The 22362-nt window shown below is 44.4% G+C and overlaps 2 long non-coding RNA genes across 4 annotated transcripts; both read left to right on the forward strand.

The window, feature by feature from the left end:
• Positions 1-415: 415 nt before the first annotated feature.
• On the forward strand, positions 416-14431 carry LOC115667795 (uncharacterized). 3 transcript variants are annotated; one of them, XR_008818567.1, is made up of 5 exons: positions 416-832; positions 921-1366; positions 1542-1819; positions 14137-14295; positions 14384-14431. It is a non-coding gene; the product is annotated as an uncharacterized LOC115667795 (long non-coding RNA). The 3 variants fall into 3 exon arrangements; XR_008818568.1 differs by lacking the exon at positions 1542-1819 and adding an exon at positions 2541-2608 and having other exon boundaries at positions 420-832; XR_008818565.1 differs by lacking the exon at positions 1542-1819 and having other exon boundaries at positions 424-832.
• Positions 14432-16429: 1998 nt separating this feature from the next.
• Positions 16430-17492, forward strand: LOC130140590 (uncharacterized). The gene is made up of 2 exons (XR_008818570.1): positions 16430-16535; positions 17214-17492. It is a non-coding gene; the product is annotated as an uncharacterized LOC130140590 (long non-coding RNA).
• The last annotated feature ends 4870 nt before the right edge of the window (positions 17493-22362 follow it).

The raw sequence follows: 22362 nt of genomic DNA on the forward strand, positions 1-22362 counted from the left end.
TGATTTAGGTGTCATTAGAAATATTATGACATGAGAATCAAAAGTCAAGAAGGATATTTTTCCTAAATCCTTTCCCTCGAGTTTGTTTCAACTTTTTAATTACACTATCTCTCTCCCTCGAGGAGAGATGCCGGAGTGGGTTCTCCCTATTGAAGAGGATTCCATATTTTTCATGACTTCAAATGACTTATATGACAAGTTTTTTGGATTAGCTCTCTGTGTCACTCTCGATAAGAATAATTATGAGGAGAAAATGAAAGACTCATATCATTTTGTTACCCATGTTAATGGCCAAAAGGAGGAAAGTTTTTCATTCTATTACACACCGTTGGAGTTAAATCATATCAAACTTCGTTATCTCACACCCCTGGTGTTGTGGGGAGAAGTCGATTTTGGTGAAATTGACGGGAGTCATGCACAATTTAGCCTTGCAGTATTCGGTAAATACATAAAAAAGTGAGGATTCCGAATATTTTGAAAGAAACTGGAGGATGATCTAAAAATCATGCTCCAAGATGATCGGCTAATCGATCCAGCTTTACTTTACGAGATTGATCACGAATCAATACGTTCGGAAGTCGAGAGTTTATTTATGCACGAAGGTGGTTGGACCAAAAGAGATCTACAAGAAGACCTTGGTTCGATCGAAACAGCTCTAGAGGAGGACCTGCAAGATCATCAAAGGAGAAACGAGAGAGATGAACAAATAGCACCCAAGAGAAAGCATGGGCTTATTCCCGCTCAAGGCAAGCGAATCAAGACCACGTCGACTTCCGATTCGACCGATGGAGAAGAGAATGATCAAGAAACTTGCGACGGAAGCAATTCGTAGGTAAGTGAGCTCCCAGATTTTTTCTTTTCTTACTTGTTCTTCTCGTTTTCTCCTCTTTTTATCTCTTCTTCTCTGTTTTTTTTTTTAGATTTTCTCTCTCCACCGATGCCACTTTCAGCATCACGACTCCTCCTCATCTTCCTCCATCCGACACCACCACCGATCTCTGACGAAACGGAAAATCACCACCTGCCGACGGAGGCGACGAGCGAATCGACGGCTACGGAGACCGGCGAGTGGGAGGCGACGGACTACCACCACCGACCGAAGCCACGGAAACTGAAAAAGCAGCTTGGGGTGAACGATTCTCTCTTGAGGTTTTGGGCTTCATGCAAATTGCTATAGATCAGCTCGATTTTGAATTCGATTCGCATGGCGCTACAATTGCGCGGGAGCTTGAAGAATGTGTCCGTGAATTTGTTAGAGAGACGTTGGATAAGGTGCTTCTTCGTAAGTTTAGTCTGGGGATGCTTGGTGGTGAATTCACTGGCAATCGACATTACACGCTGCAAAATCAGCAACGATCCCTAGAAGGTATTTCTTTTCTCTCTTTCTTTTGATAAGTAGCAATTTATTCGAAGAAGTAGGTGAAGTCTAGGTTCAATGGGAAAAACAAGCAGAGGGAAAGTGAAACAATGGGAAGTAGCTTGTGCATGGTTTGGTTTAGTTCGCTTTTCAGGCGAAAACTGAGCCAATCCGGGTGCTATAGGTTGGGACTCCCTTACGCGAATCCAGGCATTGCAGCGGACAACCAGCCACAGTGGTGTTAAGGGGGGTTTGCTTTTGAGGTGTCTAGGGAATGTGGATATGTAGTATGTACAATTCATACAGATGTGCAGCGGGTAAAAGGTTTTCCAGGACTATTGAATTGAGATAAACTTCGATCGCTGGGATAGGGCTCTATCTCCATGTTTTATGCGGCGCTTGAAGAGGCAAAACCATTCAGTAATGGAGGAGATGCAGTGAGATGGCAAGCCACCAGGAAAGGTTGCTGGACAGTTGAGTCCTTTTACCACTTGTTGACTTTGGCATCTACGGAGAATTAAAAACCAAATTTACTTAGAGCATGAGTTGTGCCCATGGATAACCTGGTTAGGTGGTTATTTTCTTTCTCCTTGTGGACTGTGGGTATGAAAAAGAAAAAAATCACAAGAAACACGGAGTTTACATAAGTTATTCAGTAGAATAGAGACAAAAGCACGAATAGCTGATTGTCAATTCTGATTTCTGAGGCCTTTGCAACAGTTTAGCGTTCACTTTTTATGCTTATGTGCTATAGCGTTTATGGACGAAATTGACCTAGAAGCTAAAGCTCCCAGAAGCTTCTTGAATGTTTGAGTGAAACCTAATTAATGAAAGAAAAGCTTCTGAGGTACCAATGATAAGAGTCACTGGAGTCAGCGACATGTAGTTTCTCAAATTAGTTGCTGTTTTTGCTTGAGTGTTGTTAAATCCATATCAGTTCAACAGTTAGGTGGGATTCGCATCTGAATGACAGGATGAGTATGTGGTAATAACCATTGCTTGGAATTTGTGACCAGTAGATTATACAGGACCTGCAAGATCTTGATCACATAGCTATGAGACATGCATTCATTTGATCAGTAGCTACGAGACATGCTGAATATTTCTACTGGTAGCAACTTGATGCTGATTTCCTCTTGAATTATTTCTGACTCTTATCCTCATGATTTCTTTTCCTAGCCAGTAATGAGACCTATTTGCTTTTCGTATATAACGCAAAGCTTGCTTTCGAAAGCTTGAAGTTCCAGTTGGGTAAGAAACTGATTTTCAGTAACTAGGTGCATTTCAGATGTGTTACCTTATTTTCTAATTAAGATGATTTGTATTTTAGTCTAAATTAGCGAATGGTTTTCAATAATATATCTGAACAAATCTGTTAATAGTGGAATTTTGCATGCATAATTAGGCTGTAAAGGGTTTTGTTCGCATTATTCTTTCATAAGATATGACTAAGGCCAACAATAGCAATATTCTTGCTTTATTATGCACAATGTGTTGCGTTTTTCATTTACCATTGTGCTCTGTCTGGAGCCATATTATGGTCTTTATCTGTTTTTGTGAAGTTCCTGACATTGTTTTCTTAGGCTGTATGTTAGCTTGACTTTGGTATTCTTACTTGGTATAAAAATGCACTGTGAGCATTGTATTTGTCACGCCCCGAACCCCAACGGGGTCGCGACACCCCTTCCACGGTCGTATTGAACGCGACGTCCCAGGACGCGTCGCCAACCCAAATGAACTACGCAAGCGGAAGCGAAATAAAACAACCCAGACAGTAAAATATGATGAAGGGATAGCACAAAACAACAATTCCAAATACACAACATTAAAACGGAGTAGTGGTTGGATATCCTACTTCGCTATACAAAAGAGGGGCACACAAAAATATGGGGCAACTTGACCCGTACTTGATCTCCGAGATACCCTTGCAGCGTCTCCAGTCACTCATGGTCGCGGATCTGAAATCGTTATATAATAAACGTGAGAACGAGTCTCAATAAGCAACCCCCTATACCCCATGTAGGCCAATGCGTACCCAGACAAGTCGTACATGCAATCTACCCCACAACATATAAAATTCACGTCATTGTACTTACCTCGCCATCAAACGCATGCTCTGCACGTTAGTTAAACGTGACAATGCAATATTAATAGTCTAATAACATATCACAATCACTCAAGCACCAACCACACTAGCACTCAATCAATCCAACCAATTCAATCACACATTCAATCGCCGGTCAATCAATTCAATCACACTCAACTCGCATACGTGGCCGAACAACTTTCCACGACCTCCCAGGTCCTTTCACACTGCCCTCGCCACTGCGCCTCAGGCCCAATCTCACAGCCCGCGCCACTGCGCCTCAGGCTCAGCCCTTAGATCAAGCCGGGCTTGGTCCCGCGTAACCACGCCTCAGGACATTTCTCTTGACCTGCGTAATCACGCCTCGGGTCATTACTTGCCTTTCTAGCCACCCGCGTAACCACGCCTCGGAGTTGGCAGCCTCGGATCAAGCGGGCTCGCCCTGCGTAACCACGCCTCGGGACATTTTCTCGACCCGCGTAACCACGCCTCGGGTCATTACTTGCCTTTCTAGCCACACCCGCGTAACCACGCCTCGGGTTGGCGACCCCGAGATCAAGCGGGCTCGGTCCGCGTAACCACGCCTCGGGACATTTTTCCTTTCCAATGACCCGCGTAACCTACGCCTCGGGTCTAACTCACCTTTCACGGCCGCGTAAACACGCCTCGGGCTCGACCCTCCGATCGATCCGGGCTTTTCTCATGCACATGCACCACAATACAAAATTCACCATGTTCTTAGTCATATAAATCAATTTCAATCACCACCCATTCACCAATGTCAATCTAGCACGCCACATCAGTCAACTCAATTCATGCTCCCGACATCGGCCCACCGACCTGACATTCAAGTCGGCACATTCAATTAATCGAATTCACCCACAAGCGCCACGACAATTCGGTCAGGCATATTTATCTCGGTCAATCACTAAATCAGCCGCACAATTATCGCCATAATAATTCACCAATTAAGCACAATCAGTCTAATTAGCCAACGCCTAATTAAAGTCCTAAGCCGGTACTAAATTTCACCCTAAACAAGTCTAAAAATACCCAAAGTACTAGGTAAGGTTTAGGAAGTCACTTACCTAAGTTTGGCCCGGGAAAAGTCGGCTCGGGCCCAAAATGGCCCGGGTGAAACGATCTGGGACCCGGGCGCGGCCTTGAGCAACGGGCGCGGTGGCCGGCCAACGCGGGCACAATGGCCGATCGGCGTGCTGGCGCGCAGGCGCGATGGCGTGCGCGTGCGAGGCGCACGGGGCGACGGACGGGCGACAGCGCCTGGTCGGATGGGCGACAGCGCACAGTCGGACGGGCACGGCGCGCAGCAGCTCGGCCACGGGCGCGGGCACGGGCGTGGCGGCAGGCGTGGGCACGGGCGCGGGCGTGGGCGCGGCAGTCGCGTGGGCGGCAGGCCAAGCCACGGCACTGGGGCGGCCAGGGCCAAGAGGTAGGCCCCAGTTAGGCAGAGAGCGGCGGCAGCGGCGGCCGGCGGCAGCGGCGGCGGCTGCGGCACGGCGGCGACGGCGGCGAGCACGGGAGAGAAAAAGAGTGGCCGGGGGTGAGGATGAGGGAGAGAGGGATCGAGGCGAGGGGAGGTGGCGAGCCGCGGCGGCAGGGCGGCGCGGCGGCTCGCAGCGGCAGCAGGCCTGGCTGAGCCGAATCAGCGGGCAATGCCGGCGAACCGCGACAGGCCGGACGTGGCGAGCTTTGGATGTCGCTCGCTGGCAGCGGCGGCGGCAGTCGGTGCGTCGGGGAGCAGGGCGATAGCCCGAGCACGGCCGGCAGTGGCCGGGCTGGAGCGAAGCGGAGGCGAAGCACGCGGCGGGCTCGAGCTGCAAGCCGGGCGCGAAGGGGAAGAAGAGACCGGCCGGTCGGGCAATGGCAGCGGGCGATCTGTGGCGGTCGAGCTAAATTGTGACTGGCGGCTGGCGTGGCGCCGGCTGTGATCGAGCGAGCTCGGGCGAAGCGAAGTAGAACCCGGTCGGGGCAGGGGAGGAAGAAGGAAGAGGAAGAAGAAGAAAAGAAGAAGAAGAGAGAGAGAAAGGGGAAGAAGGAAAGAGGAGAGAGAGTGTCAGGGGTCTGCATGGGCGGAGACGTGCGCGACCAGATGGGAAAGAGAGAGGGAAAGAAAGAGAGAGGGAGAGAGAGAGAGAGAAGGACAGACGTGCGCGAAGGGACGTCGCACGGGAGTGGGTGGTGCGGCGCAGAGGAGAGAGGAGAGAGAGAGACGGAGAGAGAGACTCAAAAGTCAAACCTCTCACTCAAGTGCGATCCGACGGACACGGTTCAAACCCAAAAATGATCTAACGGTCACGAAAAACCCCAAATAATAATATAGGACAAAGGGCTAAAATAAAATAATCCAAAACACACTACGAGGGAGGCCTACTAGTCCAAATTCGCACCCGGTCAAAAATCCACTTTTCACACATTCCTGGCAATAGCGACGCTGGCCACAATAATATCGACACCGTCCAATTTATTTCGTCCCGAAACACCCGAAAATCGACTGCCAAGTTCAGGGTCTAAATAACGGCCAAATTCGATCAAGTGCGATTCTAGCGAAATCTCTAATTTAAAATGATAACCGGGAGTGATCAGTTCCCGGGCGAGATTTTACTATAAGCACACTGACAAATTACGCGTTTTATAAAACCCAAAAATGGGCCGAAATTCGGGATGTCACAACTCTTCCCCCCTTACAAAAATTTCGTCTTCGAAATTTACAATCCAAACCCGACTACTCAAACAATTGGGGGTACTTGTTGTCGCATCGCCTCCTCGCTTTCCCATGTGGCACCTTCCGTCCCGTGATGTTCCCGAGATAACTTTAACCAACGGAATCGTCTTGCTCCTCAAAACCTATTCCTTCCTGTCCTCGATCCGAACTGGCTTCTCCACGTACGACACCCTATCGTCCACGTCTATTACCACATGATTCAGCACGTAGGTCGGATCCGGTTCGTACTTCCTCAACATCGACACGTGGGAGACGTTATGAACTTGCGACAAATTCGGCGGCAAGGCGAGACGGTAGGCCAACGTCCCAATCCTTTCCAAAATCTCGAACGGGTCTATATACCTTGGACTTAGTTTCCCTTTCTTGCCAAACCGAGATAGTCCCCTCATTAGCGAGATCTTAAGAAATACATGGTCGCCAATCGAAACTCTAACGGCCTACGCCTTCGGTGCGCGTAACTTTTCGACGACTACAGGCTGTTCTCAACCTTTCCTAGGATAGCCTTTCTTGTTTTCACCGATTGCTGAACTAACTCTGGACCCGTTATACTTCTTTCCCCACTTCATCCCAACACAATGGTGTTCGCATGCGCCCGCCATATAGTGCCTCAAACGGTGCCATTCGATACTCTGTGGTAGTTATTATTGTAGGTAAATTCCACCAAATGCAACTGTTCTTCCCACTTGCCCTGAAAGTCTAACACACACGCCCTCAGCATATCCTCTAATGTCTGAATAGTCCTCTCAGACTAGCCATCCGTCTGCGGATGATAGGCCGTGCTGAATTGCAACTTAGTCCCCATGGCCGATTGCAGACTTTTTCAAAAATTCGCAGTAAACCGAGGATCACGGTCCGAAGTGATTGATACCGGTACTCTATGAAGACGAACAAACGTCGCACATATAACTCTGCGGCCTTTCTAGCTCGAAGTCCTTTCGCACCGCCGGGAAGTGCGCGACTTCGTCAATCTATCTACTATCACCCAAATAGAATCATGTCCCCTCGGCTTCTCAGCGGTCCGTTACAAAATCCATTGTGATATGTTCCCATTTCTATTCTGGGATTTCCAACGGTTGCAACATTCTATCAGGCTTACAATGTTGTGCCTTCACTTGTTGGCACGTCAAACACTTGGCCACATGCTTGGCTACGTCTACTTTCATTCCATTCCACCAATAGTGTTGACGAAGGTTCTGTTACATCGTAGTGCTGCCCGGGTGGATACTGTAATTGCTCCTATGAGCCTTCGACAAAATCTCTTCCTTAAGTCCCCAATCATCGGGCACGCATAACGTCCTCGAAACTTAAGAATTCCGTCCTCGGACACTTGGAAGTCCGGTTTCCTCTTAGTGCATCCATCTCCAAAATCTTCTGAATCTCAGGGTCCATAGACTGCAACGCCTTAATCTTGGCTTGTACTTCCGGTTCAATCCTTAATGTCGCCATCGACTAGAGAGGTGTCCTACCTCGAACTTAAATTCCGAGTTCGCGCTCCCTCCAATAAAATTCACTCTTTGACCAATAAATGCGCGATGCTCGATTTCCGACTCAAGGCATCCGCTACCCGGTTGGCTTTACTGGGATGATACAATATATCACAATCATAGTCCTTTAGCAATTCCATCCAACGCCTTTGGCTCATATTCAATTCCTGAAAACTCTCTTTGCGCTTTTCCGTCCATTCAAACTTAGTCTCCTTCTTAAGCAACCTTGTCAATGGAGTGGCTATTGCCGAGAATCTTTCCACAAATCGTCTATAGTAACCTGCCAGTCCTAAGAAGCTTCGAACCTCAGTAACTGTCGTCGGTCTCGGCCAATCCATCACTGCCTCAATCTTTGCCGGATCCACGGAGATTCCTTCTCCGGAAATTATGTGCCCAAGAAACGCTACACGGTTCAGCCAAAACTCGCACTTGCTAAACTTAGTATACAGTGCATGCTCCCTTAACGTCCGTAGAACTCTTTCCAAATGTACCTCATGTTCCTCGGAACTCTTTGAATACACCAGAATATCATCTATGAACACGATCACAAACTGATCTAAAAATTCCTTGAATACCCGATTCATTAAATCCATGAAAGGAGCGAGGGCATTAGTTAGTCCAAATGGCATTACTGTAAACTCATAGTGCCCATATCTCGTCCTAAATGCCGTTTTCGGTATATCCTCCTTAATCCTCAATTGGTGGTAATCCGTCCTCAAGTCGATCTTTGAAAATATCGATGCACCTTGCAACTGATCAAACATGTCATCTATCCTTGGCAACGGATACTTATTCTTAATGGTCACCTGGTTCAATTGTCTGTAGTCAATGCACAACCTCAAGGATCCATCCTTTTTCCTCACGAACAACACTGGCGCTCCCCATGGAGACGCACTCGGCGAATAAAACCTTTATCCAATAACTCCTGCGTTTGGACCTTCAATTCCTTCAATTCCGACGGTGACATCCTATAGGGCACTTTCAAGATCGGTTCTATCCCGGGGCTAATTCACCCACAAACTCCACTTCTCTATCGGTGGCAATTCCGGCAATTCCCGAGGAAAGACATCGGGAAAGATTACACACTTCGGCTATGTCCTCTAGCCTTGACTCCTTAACTAACGAGTTAATCACAAGATAGTTATCTTTCCACACCTCAAAGACGAGACTTAATCCCTCCAATTTCAATCCAACAGTCTCCCAAATTAAATCACCTCGGTTCTTTACAAAATCTGAAATTTCTAAGCAATACTCATCCTTCCAAACCAGTCCAAAAATATCATCAGTAATTCAGAAATCTTCAAAATGATTGCACCTATTCACCATAAGTGATTATAAGTCTTACATGACCATTCAAGTAATAACTTCAAAATCATCTCCTATTGTACCCAATACCATTTCACAACGCATCTAGACTTTCAAGGCACATCCTTCACTTCCTTCTCAGCCACAACATACACTTTTCCTTACGTCCTTAGTCGATTATGATAAATCTGCGAGGCGGCTCTCAAGCTTAATGTCCCACTGCGGTCATTGCGATTGCATTAGTAACCTAACCTATCGGTTCAACAATTTCTCACTTGGTGACCTTACTGTCCACATCCACAACATGCTCCACTTCTACCTTGGCAATAGTCATTCCTATGCCTCTTTCCATAAGACCGACATGCGGCGTTGGAGTAGTAGTTCGACTTTCCAAAGTTCCTATTGTCCCTAGTCGGCGCGTATCGCGATCCATATACGGTAACCCTCTCATTCATATCCCTTTCAACCGTTTAAGCCTTGTCATACAGCTCATTACAATCCCTTAAGTTCATTAACATCAACTGACTGCGGAGGTTCGGTTTCAGTCCATCCCGGAACCTCCTTGTCCTATCCACACGATCATTAACTATCCTTGGTGCGTACTTAAACAACCTTACCAACTCTACCTCGTACTGATCGACTGACATTCAATTTTAGTGAAGCCGAAGAAACTCTGTCATTTTCTGTCCTCACGCGCTCTCTGAAAGTACCTCCCATTGAAGGCCTCGATAACGACACCCCAGCTTAGAAATATGCCCTCTGAAATATCCCACTTTGGGGGCCTTCTTACCAATCATTTACATTTCCTTAAAGTTGATATATAGCCAGGGTCACTTTCTCCTCACCAGTGCACCCGAATACCTCCAAAGCAATGTAGCCTCAGGGTCACCTTTACCATCGAACTTCGGAGGTTTCAATTTCAAATATTTTCCAACCGGTGACGCATCTATCGATCGCATTAACTTGCCCTTGACCTTGATTCCCAACATTTCCATTAACAGCGACAATAATGGCCTCAGCATCAGTGGCATTAGTAGCAACAGTAGCATTTCGCTCCTCAGTTTGCCTTCCCATTAAAATTCCAACTCCCTCGAGTGCCCTCAAAATTCCATCCACTATGGGATCCTCTGCAACTCTAACTTGCGGACCTACACGACCTCGACCTCGACCTCTTCCTCGGCTACTCATACTCACAGGGTTCACACCACCCACTTACCTGCTATAATTCCCCTCGGGAATTAAAGACCTGGGCCAACTATACCAGTCTAAAGCCCTAGGAAGTGAATCACAGCAATAATTCACTAAGCAGGCAGCCAATCACAATCGACAACCAATCACAACCAACATAGTTCGTGCACTTACCTCAAGTCCTGACGCACCTGCACCTCACATAATATTGCATAAAAATCACTTAGCAAATCACAATCACACAGTCTGGGGTACGCATGGCACACAAATCTCCCTAACTAACTACCCCAAAGTCATCGCTCCTTATCACTCCAGTTTCGACCATCTTGGTTCGAGCTAACCTTGCTCTGATACCAAATCAACAGGGATGTCACGCCCCGAACCCCAACGGGCTCGCGACACCCCTTCCACGGTCGTATTGAACGCGACGTCCCAGAACGCGTCGCCGACCCAAACGAACTACGCAAGCGGAAGCGAAATAAAACAACCCAGACAGTAAAATATGACGAAGGGATAGCACAAAACAATAATTCCAAATACACAACATTAAAACGGAGTAGTGGTTGGATATCCTACTTCGCTATACAAAAGAGGGGCACACAAAAATATGGGGCAACTTGACCCGCACTTGATCTCCGAGATACCCTTGCAGCGTCTGAAGTCACTCATGGTCGCGGATCTGAAATGGTTATATAATAACCGTGAGAACGAGTCTCAATAAGCAACCCCCTATACCCCACGTAAGCCAATGCATACCCAGACAAGTCGTACATGCAATCTACCCCACAACATATAAAATTCACGTCATTGTACTTACCTCGCCATCAAACGCATGCTCTGCACGTTAGTTAAACGTGACAATGCAATATTAATAGTCTAATAACATATCACAATCACTCAAGCACCAACCACACTAGCACTCAATCAATCCAACCAATTCAATCACACATTCAATCGCCGGTCAATCAATTCAATCACACTCAACTCGCATACGTGGCCGAACAACTTTCCACGACCTCCCGGGTCCTTTCACACTTGCCCGCGCCACGCGCTCGTGCCCAATCTCACGGCCGCGCCCTGCGCCTCGAGGCTCGGCCCTTAGATAAAGCCGGGCTCGGTCCCGCGTAACCACGCCTCAGGACATTTCTCTCGACCCGCGTAACCACGCCTCAGGTTGGCAGCCCTCAGATCAAGCCGGGCTCAGTCCCGCGTAACCATGCCTCAGGACATTTCTCTTGACCCACGTAACCACGCCTCAGGTCATTACTTGCCTTTCTAGCCACATCCGCGTAACCACGCCTTAGGTTGGCAGCCCTCAGATCAAGCCGGGCTCGGTCCCGCGTAACCACGCCTCGGGACATTTTTCCCTTTCCAATGACCCGTAACCTACGCCTCGGGTCTAACTCACCTTTCACGGCCGCGTAAACACGCTCGGGCTCGGCCCTCCGATCGATCCGGGCTTTTCTCATGCACATGCACCACAATACAAAATTCACCATGCTCTTAGTCATATAAATCAATTTCAATCACCACCCATTCACCAATGTCAATCTAGCACGCCACATCAGTCAACTCAATTCATGCTCCCGACATCGGCCCATCGACCCGACATTCAAGTCGGCACATTCAATTAATCGAATTCACCCACAAGCGCCACGACAATTCGATCGGGCATATTTATCTCGATCAATCACTAAATCAGCCGCACAATTATCGCCACAATAATTCACCAATTAAGCACAATCGGTCTAATTAGCCAACGCCTAATTAAAGTCCTAAGCCGGTACTAAATTTCACCCTAAACAAGTCTAAAAATACCCAAAGTACTAGGTAAGGTTTAGGAAGTCACTTACCTAAGTTTGGCCGGGAAAAGTCGGCTCGGGCCCAAAATGGCCAGGTGAACGATCTCGGACCAGGCGTGGGCGCGGGCCCACGAGCGCGGTGGCCGGCCAACGCGAAGCACAATGGCCGTCGGCGTGCTTGGCGCACGGGCGCGATGGCCGTGCGGCGTGCGGGGCGCACGGGCGAACGCGGCCCGGGCGGCTGGCCTGGTCGAGATGGGCGCCGCGCTGGTCGGGCAGACACGGCGCCGGGCGAAGCTTCGGCCACGGGGCGCGGGCACGGGCGTGGCGACGGGGGCGCGGGCGCGGGCGCGCGGCGTGGGCGTGGGCGCGGCTTGGTCGCATGGGCGACGAGTCGGCCACGGCACAGGGGCTGGTTGGTTGGTTGGCGGCGGCCGGCGACAGCGGCGACAGCGGTGACGACGGCTGGCGGGCGGCGGCCGAGCGGCGGCATGATTTGAGCGGGGGAGAAAAAGAGTGAGCCGGGGGAGGTGAGGATGAGGGAGAGGGATCGAGGCGAGGGAGGTGGCGAACCGGGGCGACGGGCGGGGCGGCCTCGCGGCAGCGGCCGTGGCCGAACCCGGCGGACGGCGAACGGCGAACCGCGACGGGCGTGGCGAGCTCGCGATCTGGGGCGTCCGTGGCAGCGACGGCGGCAGTCGGGGGCGAGGGCGGCGATAGCGAGCGCGCCCAGGCTGGCGCCGGGCGGCGAAGCGGAGGCGAAGACGCGGCGGGCTCGAGCAGCAAGCCGGGGCGCGGAGGAAGGAGAGACCCGGCCGGTCGGGCGGAGCGGACGGTGCGGCGGTCGAGGTTGCGGCGATGGGCGCACGGCGGTCGGCGAGCTCGGGCGGAGCGAAGCAGAACCAGTCGGGGCTGGGGGAGGAAGAAGGAAGAGGAAGAAGAAGAAAAGAAGAAGAAGAGAGAGAGAAAGGGGAAGAAGGAAAGAGGAGAGAGAGTGTCAGGGGTCTGCATGGGCGGAGACGTGCGCGACCAGATGGGAAAGAGAGAGGGAAAGAAAGAGAGAGGGAGAGAGAGAGAGAGAAGGACAGACGTGCGCGAAGGGACGTCGCACGGGAGTGGGTGGCGCGGCGCAGAGGAGAGAGGAGAGAGAGAGAGGGAGAGAGAGACTCAAAAGTCAAACCTCTCACTCAAGTGCGATCCGACGGACACGGTTCAAACCCAAAAACGATCTAACGGTCACGAAAAACCCCAAATAATAATATAGGACAAAGGGCTAAAATAAAATAATCCAAAACACACTACGAGGGAGGCCTACTAGTCCAAATTTGCACCCGGTCAAAAATCCACTTTTCACACATTCCTGGCAATAGCGACGCTGGCCACAATAATATCGACACCGTCCAATTTATTTCGTCCCGAAACTCCCGAAAATCGACTGCCAAGTTCAGGGTCTAAATAACGGCCAAATTCGATCGAGTGCGATTCTAGCGAAATCTCTAATTTAAAATGATAACCGGGAGTGATCAGTTTCCGGGCGAGATTTTACTATAAGCACACTGACAAATTACGCGTTTTATAAAACCCAAAAATGGGCCGAAATTCGGGATGTCACATTATTGCCTTTTAAGATTTAAGAACCAACTCTTTGGGCACATTTCTTCGTACAATGGCCACATGTACACAAATAGTTTAAGCCTAGTTTTTGGTAAAGATCATCTCCTGTCTAATAGTCTATTGCTGCAATTATTTATAGTTTTATGGTGATAATACACTACTATAAATGATTTTATGGACAGTAATGAATAGTTGATACGAAAAATATATGGCCCTTTTAGTATCTTGTGGAGCATACTGAAAGCATAAAGGCACCTTGCTACAGGGTATATATAAAAATACTGTTATAAAAGGCAAAGGTGGCTAATCCAGTATGAAGCCTCTTTTTCCATGTGAGATTCTCAGCAACTTCAACCGGGCAAAAATTGTTGAGTTCATGTAGTATATGCCTTAATCTATCTTATATATTCTCTCAATTAGTTAACTTGAAGGAGAAAACATTCCTCATGAAATGCATTTCCTAAATTTATGCTAACCTACACTGTGAGAAACTATCTTTCTGACAAAGCTCCTAAATTTGATATGCTTGCTTTGTTTTTCTTCTTGCTCTTTCATAGGCAACAAGACATGCAGAGATGGAAGCTCTTGATGTCCTTCAGGAACAGTGGCAGAGGACTGGATCTTCAGCTACAGAAGTTGGAGAGAAGTTTTCAGCATGCTCCCTTTACGTGACATGTGAACCATGCATATGTGTGCAGTAGCATTATCAATCATTGGTACATCTGTTGGTCATACTGAAATAAAACTAAACTTTCCTAAATTGGTTTATTCATAAATAATAAGATTTGTCTTGCCCCTTTTTAGGTATAAAGGAAGTATATTATGGCTGTGCAAATGATAAATTTGGAGACTGTGGCTCAATACTGGGTTGCATTCAAGTAGCTCCAAGGCATGCATTTCTGAACTTGCTTTTGTTGCGGATTTCATAGCTACTCAGCTCCACTTTGTAATTGTGACATTTGATGATTGACAACTAAAGCTTACTGGAGGTCTTCCTTATGTTGATTTCTGATGGATGTGATTTCGTGGTGGTTCTGTTTGTTGTCACTATTTAAATATTGCAACACATAACCATGAAAGTAAATGGAGGTTTATGAACTAATTTTCCATCTTTTCTGTCCTTAAGTGGAGTTTCTGGAAGCGTCAAGAATTCAAGTGTATATTAATTCTAAATTTCTCTGCCTTGTTTCCTTTTCCTTGAATTCTTTGTGATTGGTTAGACATTTCTGTACTCTTTTCATATGACCAAGAAGATGTACAGTTCTGGGAAGTGCTACAAGTTAAGCTAACATTAGTTTCTTCTTTCCTGTTCCCTTTCCCCCTTGTTTATCACGTTTTCTCACTGCAGTGAGATTTTTGATGTCTTTAGTGTTGTCATGGTTAAATCTGGAAATCTGCAAAGAAATGTGATAATTTAATCATGATTAAATTATACTTTCTGATATGCCATGGGCAATGTACTTGATAAGGAAACCTCTGTTTGTGTTTATTAGCTGTAATTGTCTCTTCTTGCATACGTGAGAGCAGGTGCCTACTAAGTTTCGGTGTATGGCTTGTGTTTCCAGAATGATATTTCATCTGTCTGACGCTGCTATGATCTAACATTTCATGTTTTCCAAGCTTGTTTAAAACTCATCAAGGTTTCACTCAAACTTTGTTGACACAAAAGTTAAAACGTTGAAACAGGATCTGTTTCATTGTGATTTACGCAGTACATGAAGTAGCTAATCTAGATTACGGACATTGTTTTTCTATTCAAGTATTTTTTAAAGAACAACAGCTCAAGTACAGGGAGAAGAAGCAAGAGATGTACTAAGGATGCATCTTAACAAAAAAAATTAAGGAAAAGGAAATAAACCATGAAAACTCTTGACTTTTAGAGATTGAAATTTATAGTTATATTGCTCTTAATAATCTGACTATGAGTCAAAAGTATTGTGGGAGACATGAACTAGCTTATTGCCTTTCTGAATGCGACATCAAGCAAGAGGACTCATCTTGCAGATAAAGGACTGCCTTGCTCAATTTCCTCCCTCTCGAGCTAAAAAACTAGCCCTAATCATTGCATAGTTTCACGATAGAGTATGAGACTGTTGTTATAAGGGTGAGCATGGTTCCTATGCAATGTTTGGAAGACATAGCAGATTGAAACCCACCCTAGCCAGTACTAGTAGACAAATCATCCACAAATCTTCTCTCATTGAGATGCTGGTACCAACATTTCTCTGAAGAGAAGTTGTCCATCTGAATTAAAAGCCTCTAAGTATCACCCTGTTTACAGCATGTTAGTAGTTCTCCATGGACATTGGGTTTTACGTTGAAGAGAAAATATAGAGCGGCCAAAGGCATTGTTAAAGTAAAAAATTTTAAGCTATAGTTACCCCAAACACACATCTTTTTTAGATTTGATCCAAGAATTTTGCCAAGGTCAATGGCGCTAATAGAGCCTAGTTACTGTCAATTGAATCAAATGGTACACTTCAGAGATAATTTGCTTGAATGAAAACCTATTTCCTAGAGTACAGACATTTCTTAAAATTGATAATCTGAAGACCGAAATGTAAACTTCTTAAACAAGACATATTCTCCTATCGGCAAACTTGTTTTTGCTTACATAGTACCTTCTTTTGCAAAGTGCTTTGTCAATTAGTTCTGCTAAATTATCTCTGCCGTGATATTTGGACACGTTTTGCAATTGGAATTCGTTCCGGGTTTCAAGCTGATGAACTAGGTAAAAATGCAGAATCATTAGGAACATTGGCTGGTTTTCATAGAAATTTCATCTATGTTCCCCTTTCAAGTGTCTGCCCGATTGATGAATGTTTCCAACTTTTTTCTTGTTTCTCTTGCAGTAATGGGAATTCTGGATCAAAGGGTTTCAAATGTTGTGGAGGGATAATGGCATCAAAAGCGGTTTCTCTTCTGTGAGATTTTTATGAACAAGGAAACTATAATGGTGGGTACACTTTACCAGACTGACACTAAGTATAGTTTCTTGAGTGGACCGGTTTTCAGCCATGTAATGGTTGCTATGAATAGGTGTAGAATATGCCCAGTAAAGAAAAGTTAAAGAGTTTCAGACGGCCAGTCCTTTTTTTGGGCCAATTTTCAGATGCTCTGTTTATCAAATATAGCTTTCCTCTAGACTAGGTATTCTTAGCTAGATTGCCATTTGAGAAATGGGATGTAAGGAAAAAAACGAAGTGCAGTATCTTAATAGTTGATAATCCGTTGGTTAGACTCGTTGAGAGAAATTATCTTCTTCCTTGATCCCTATCGTGAATTACTAAAACATATATGGTTCTTGGTCGAGCAATTCTCCAATTTGAGCTCTTTATTTGCAAATAGTTGAAGAGACTGATCTGACCAGAACCTTTTTGTGCTTCTGAGATCATTAGAAAGCTTTGGAAACTCGTTACATACAGAAAAGATGGTGTTGAAATAATTTATCTACGCAATGATAAAATGAATTTGGTTTTCTTCTCTATTCTATAGAACCCCGTAACATGAATATCATTCTTGTTCACCGTTTTTCCCCTCCTTTTCCATTCATTTGCTGTTTGCAACATTGTGGAATCGTTTTTTTTGTTTGAGTATTATAGATATATGCCAAATGCTAATATTTTGATTTCAGCTCCAAAGCTTCACAGGCCATGGGTTAATCAGGCTTATCATTTGATCTCTGTGCATTGATTCTTCTTGTTGAATCCTCTCCTGCCTTTGTACAACTAGGTAAGACCTTTCAACTTATGATTCCTTGTTTTTCTGAACATCATGTACATCATGTAAAGTTTTATGATGCACCTTTGCTGTGTATTGAATGATTATCAGTTCCTTGTGCATATAACAAGTGGGCTGCATTGTGTGACCTTTCTATATTATAACCTGTTAACAATGGAATGACATTGATTAGCACGCTGGGGCAATGTTTCTTGCTTTGGCAGTACGATGTGATGCTCATACCAAGATTGAGTATACTTATGGCTTTAGATTTCCTTGTATGATGGGAGTCAATAACAACATGGACAATATAAAGGTCTTCAAGATGAAGTTAGAAAATATCCTCGCTCCTCATTCCTGATTCTTGGTTTATTCTGATTTTACTGTTTATTGTTCTTATTCTTGTTGGTTAATCTCTTCATTTGACTATAACCTAAGTCAAACTTGCAGTTCAAGGTAGTTCCCATTCTTGAGTTAAGCTCATCGCAAAATAACTTGAACTATAGTGTTGTGACTCTTTGTATTCTACATGCAAAGCACAAATCTAGATGTGACGTCAGTGGTACCGGTTCTAGCAAAATAAGATTCTCTCTCATTTGTGTGTGATGTCGGAAACAGTTAATTATTTTGTCACAAGATGTTAAAACATTTCGTATTCATAGTTTGTTCAAACAGCCCTTTTAATATAGAGATCCATGTGAATGTTACTAACGATGATTAGCATTCTATTTTATGGTAAGAAGATGTAGTTAAATATCTAGCATTCCATGAAAAGGCTTAGAGGATTCTGTGCACTCTGGAATATTATGACATGGAATCCTCTCCCTCGAGGATATTTTTCCCGAAAATATCAAATTCACTCTCGGTGACAGACTGGACCCAGTTCTGTTATGGATTTCAAAATAATGGTGGGAAAAATAACAAACCTTATCAAAACTGCGTGAAATTTTTAGGAAGTTAGGATTCTCCGTGTAAAATAACTTTTATGTTTTGAGTTTTTGCTAAAAAGTCCCCCAAATTTTTATAAAATTAGGTTTTCACAAAGGACTCAATTGCAAATCAAATTTTAACCCAAGCAGGCCTTATATGAAATTTTAAGCAAATTGATCCTCCAAAAATTGCTATTAGGCCCTCAAAATTTTCAGTCAACATAATGAGATCTCAATGAACAACTTTGTAATTTTGATTTTTTGCAAAGGAGGACTCTAACTTTATCAATTTCGGAGAAACATCTTTTGAATTTCAAAGGAATGAAAATCAGATCCGAACACAGATACTGATTCGATCATAAAAATTCCTTTTGAAAATTCAAATGAACTCCGATTTTGATGAAATTAGTATCAATGGAAAGATCTCGATCTCAGTGTAAACTTTTGTGAAGAAAATTTTTTCATATTTTGAACACACGAATTTATGAAAATCGAAGAACACACGAAGGTCAATCAGAAACCAGTCTGTCACCCGATTCATGCATAGATGACGTTGCAGATTGTACCATGCTAACATGCTTGGAATTTTATGAAAATTTTATGATAAACAGATTAAGATGTAAATTACGACTTTCATGAAGTGTTTCAAAAAATGATTGTAGAAAATCGGAAATATCATCAAACAGCACAACGTCAATCAGGAAATCATCAGAACAGAGTTGAACATCACAATCTAGATTCTGATCCTAATTTTCGAAATTTGCTAAGTCCGATTGAGGCATGCAATATATCAAAACGAAGCTTAAGATGTGTTTTACGATTCTCTAGTTCATCACTTCGCAAGATTTTGACATTAACGAGCTGAAATCGGCATCTCAAACATGCAGGTTTCTCTATACACGAATTTGCAGAACAACATTCAAGTTTACTTACCTTGTTTAACGATGCTCCGACGCGCAATCGAGCGATCCGGCCTCCGTATTCAGATCAAGAACAGCACGGAGAAGTCTCGGAAAGCTCGACAACCTATGAGAAGAGATTGCACAAACTATAGTGAGAATCGATTCGATCTCGCACTAGTGAACTAATAACGGAAAATCAAGTCACAATAAACGATCCGGTGGCTGTTCAACGAGAAGCCAGCCACCACAGCGACATGAAGACGCAGAGGAATGCTGCTGGAGGTTCTGGATCGCCGGAGGGAACGCCGGTTGGCCGGTTCAGCCGCTTGAACCGGCGGATCAAATCACCGGCGGCAACGCCAGTGATGCTGCCGTGGAGGAAAACTCGCCGGAATGAGGAGCTCCGGCCACCAGCGAGGTCGCCTGGTCTTGCGACCGGCCTTGTGGCACCGTGGGGGACGACGGTGAGGCGGTGGTTCGCCGGAAAGCTGATGGCGAAGAGGCGAGATGGCCGGCGGCCGAGAGAGAACGAGAGAGAGAGATACGTGAGTTTAGAGAGAGAGGGAGAGAGAGAGAGAAAGAGGAGAGAGAATTCAGATCTGAAAATGAGTGTCCCCCCCTATTTTGGAGGGAAAAAAAACTATATACTCCCCTCAACCTTGAATCCTAGCCCTTAGATTAATCCAATGGCCTAAAATGCATCCTTAATGATTAAGAATATTCCTTAAGGGCTAAGGATTGGTGACATGGCATCATGGATGGACATGATCAATTCTAAATGAATGGCCATGATTGATTTGCTTATCCCCTAATTAATTTGCTTAATCCTTGAAGAAGGGTATTTTAGTAATTTTTCTTAGGGGCATTTTCGTAATTTTCAATTAAGGGCATTTTTGTCATTTTTTGGGCTCAAAAGGATGTGGCCGGCCTTGGCTGGTCGGAATGGACCGTCGATTGCCGGATTTTTTATCGGAAAATGGCCAATCTGATCAAACCGGTTCAATTTGAATCAAACCGGGTTGAGCCGGTTAGCCCCGAATTTGGCCTGATTGAACTAGTTCAATCCTTGATTCCATTTGTTCCTATTTTGTACAATTTGATCTCTATCATGATTAATTGACCCCATTAATATCGAATTCGATCAAATTGAATTGAATCGATTTGAAATTCATACACAAATTGATCCAATGTAACTTATTTGGCTCAATTGTTCTTGAATTTGGGTAATTGCATGGCCGAACTAGACTAACAAATTTAATTGAAGTCCAATTAGCCAAATTGAGTCTCAATTCATCAAATTGAATATTAGTCTAGAATGGGTCAAGTTGAATTGCACTAATTGGACCAATTACTCTTAGACTTCTTAATCATTGGATCACTAAATTGATCAAATGGGCTCAAATTCATGTGAATCTTCCAAAATTGATTTTGAATTTGGATTTCATATGAGAAATTAGGCTCATTCGTACCTCAATTGCACAAATCATGAAGAATCGATCCAAATCACTGATTAGGGCCAAAATTGGGGATTTTTGTGTTTGGCTTGGAATCACAAAATTGGTTCCAAAATTAAATATAAGATGACCTCTAGATCAAATGTCGTGAAGAAAACTAACCTAAAAAATTACTAGAAATGAAGTAATTTCATTTTTGGCCGATTTGAATCAAATTCCGCAAATTGGGAAATAGTTGATTCTAAATCGATTTTTGTAAAATTTCAAATGACAAAGGCAAATTGAATGTAAAATAAGATGATTTTTGGATTTTTGTATTTTTCAATTTTTTTGGTCAAAGGTTTGATCAAAAGTCAAACCCTAGTTAACTTTTCACTATGAGCTTGATTTTATGATCAAATCTTTGAATTTTTCTTGAATTTCCACTTCCAAAGTGAAATTGAACTTGAAAGGAATCTTTTTATGCAAAAAGCCCCAATTTGACTCGGGGTTGACTTTTGGTCAAAGGGTTGACCAAAAAATCAACTCGAAAGTCAACCGTTTGACTTTTCAGATTTTTGCATGAAATGAATAGAAAATTGTTTACAGAAGCTAGGCCAATAGATAGAATTAAAAAACGACACTTTTTGTTCAAGAAACGGGTTCTGTCTCGATCGTAATCTCGAATTTTCTACTTTTAATGATGCGTCGGCTAAAAATTAGGTGTCAACAGCTGCCTCTCTTTGAGTGGGAGTTCGAAGAGATTCCGCTCAAAGACCAATTGGCACCTACAAATTTTTAGTCGACTCCACTTGGGAAATGAAAGAAAATAGAGACAAAGACATTTGATCAGAGTCTTACCGGAAGCACTTACCATTGGATTGTTAGGTCATTCACGTGTTCTTCTCTCTCTCATGGGGTGGAATGAAGGGAGAAAAAGAAAGAAAGAGTTTTGCAAGAAATCTATGGTTTAGGATAAACAAAAACAAAAAATGAAGGGTATGGTTTAGGCTGACCAAAAATCGAAAATGAAGGGTATGGTTTAGGCTAACCAAAAACCGAAAATGGGGGGTATGGTTTAGGCTGACCAAAAATCGAAAATGGGGGTATGGTTTTGGCTGATCAAAAACCGAAAATGGGGGTTATGGTTTAGGCTGACCAAAAACCGAAAATGAGGGATATGGTTTAGGCTGACCAAAAATCGAAAATGGGGGTTATGGTTTAGGATGACCAAAAACCGATCCACTGGGGAAAAATATTTTGAAAAAAAGTTCCGAGATTGTTTAACGACAAATCAAACGGAATTTTTCACATTTTGGTAAAAGACACTGACTATCAAAATCCTTAAGAGGAAATTTTAACAAAATGATCTTTGAATAACCATCTAAAGATGTCAGATAAAAAAAATGCCAAATTGGAAATAACCTAATCAAAAAGGTCTTTCATACTGACTCTCATAAAGGCTTTGATTTCCATCCATTGATGTGGGAAAGCTATTCAATTCTCATTGGTGATGCCTCACGAACCTATGTCAAAGGTTTTCGGAAACGTTCACATTGAATACAAATTGATTAATCAGAAAGGTCTTTCAAAAGGACCGTAATATAGGCTTGGTCATGGGCTTACACAAAGGGCATTTGCTTTGAGGCCTAGAAAAGAAATATACCATCAACATCTTCAGCGGGTTTACAAGTCAAGAACCTTGAAGATAAGATAAGATAGGATTACTTCCACTCCTTCTAGTGGTAGCTTCTTTGTGAAATCTTTACGTCAACTCAAACCATCCCAATCGGAAGAGA

This window comes from Syzygium oleosum, unplaced genomic scaffold, assembly GCF_021117445.2.
Source record: "Syzygium oleosum isolate NSW1041296 unplaced genomic scaffold, Sole_v2.1 Sole_v2.01, whole genome shotgun sequence".
In the NCBI taxonomy this organism is placed as follows: domain Eukaryota; kingdom Viridiplantae; phylum Streptophyta; class Magnoliopsida; order Myrtales; family Myrtaceae; genus Syzygium; species Syzygium oleosum.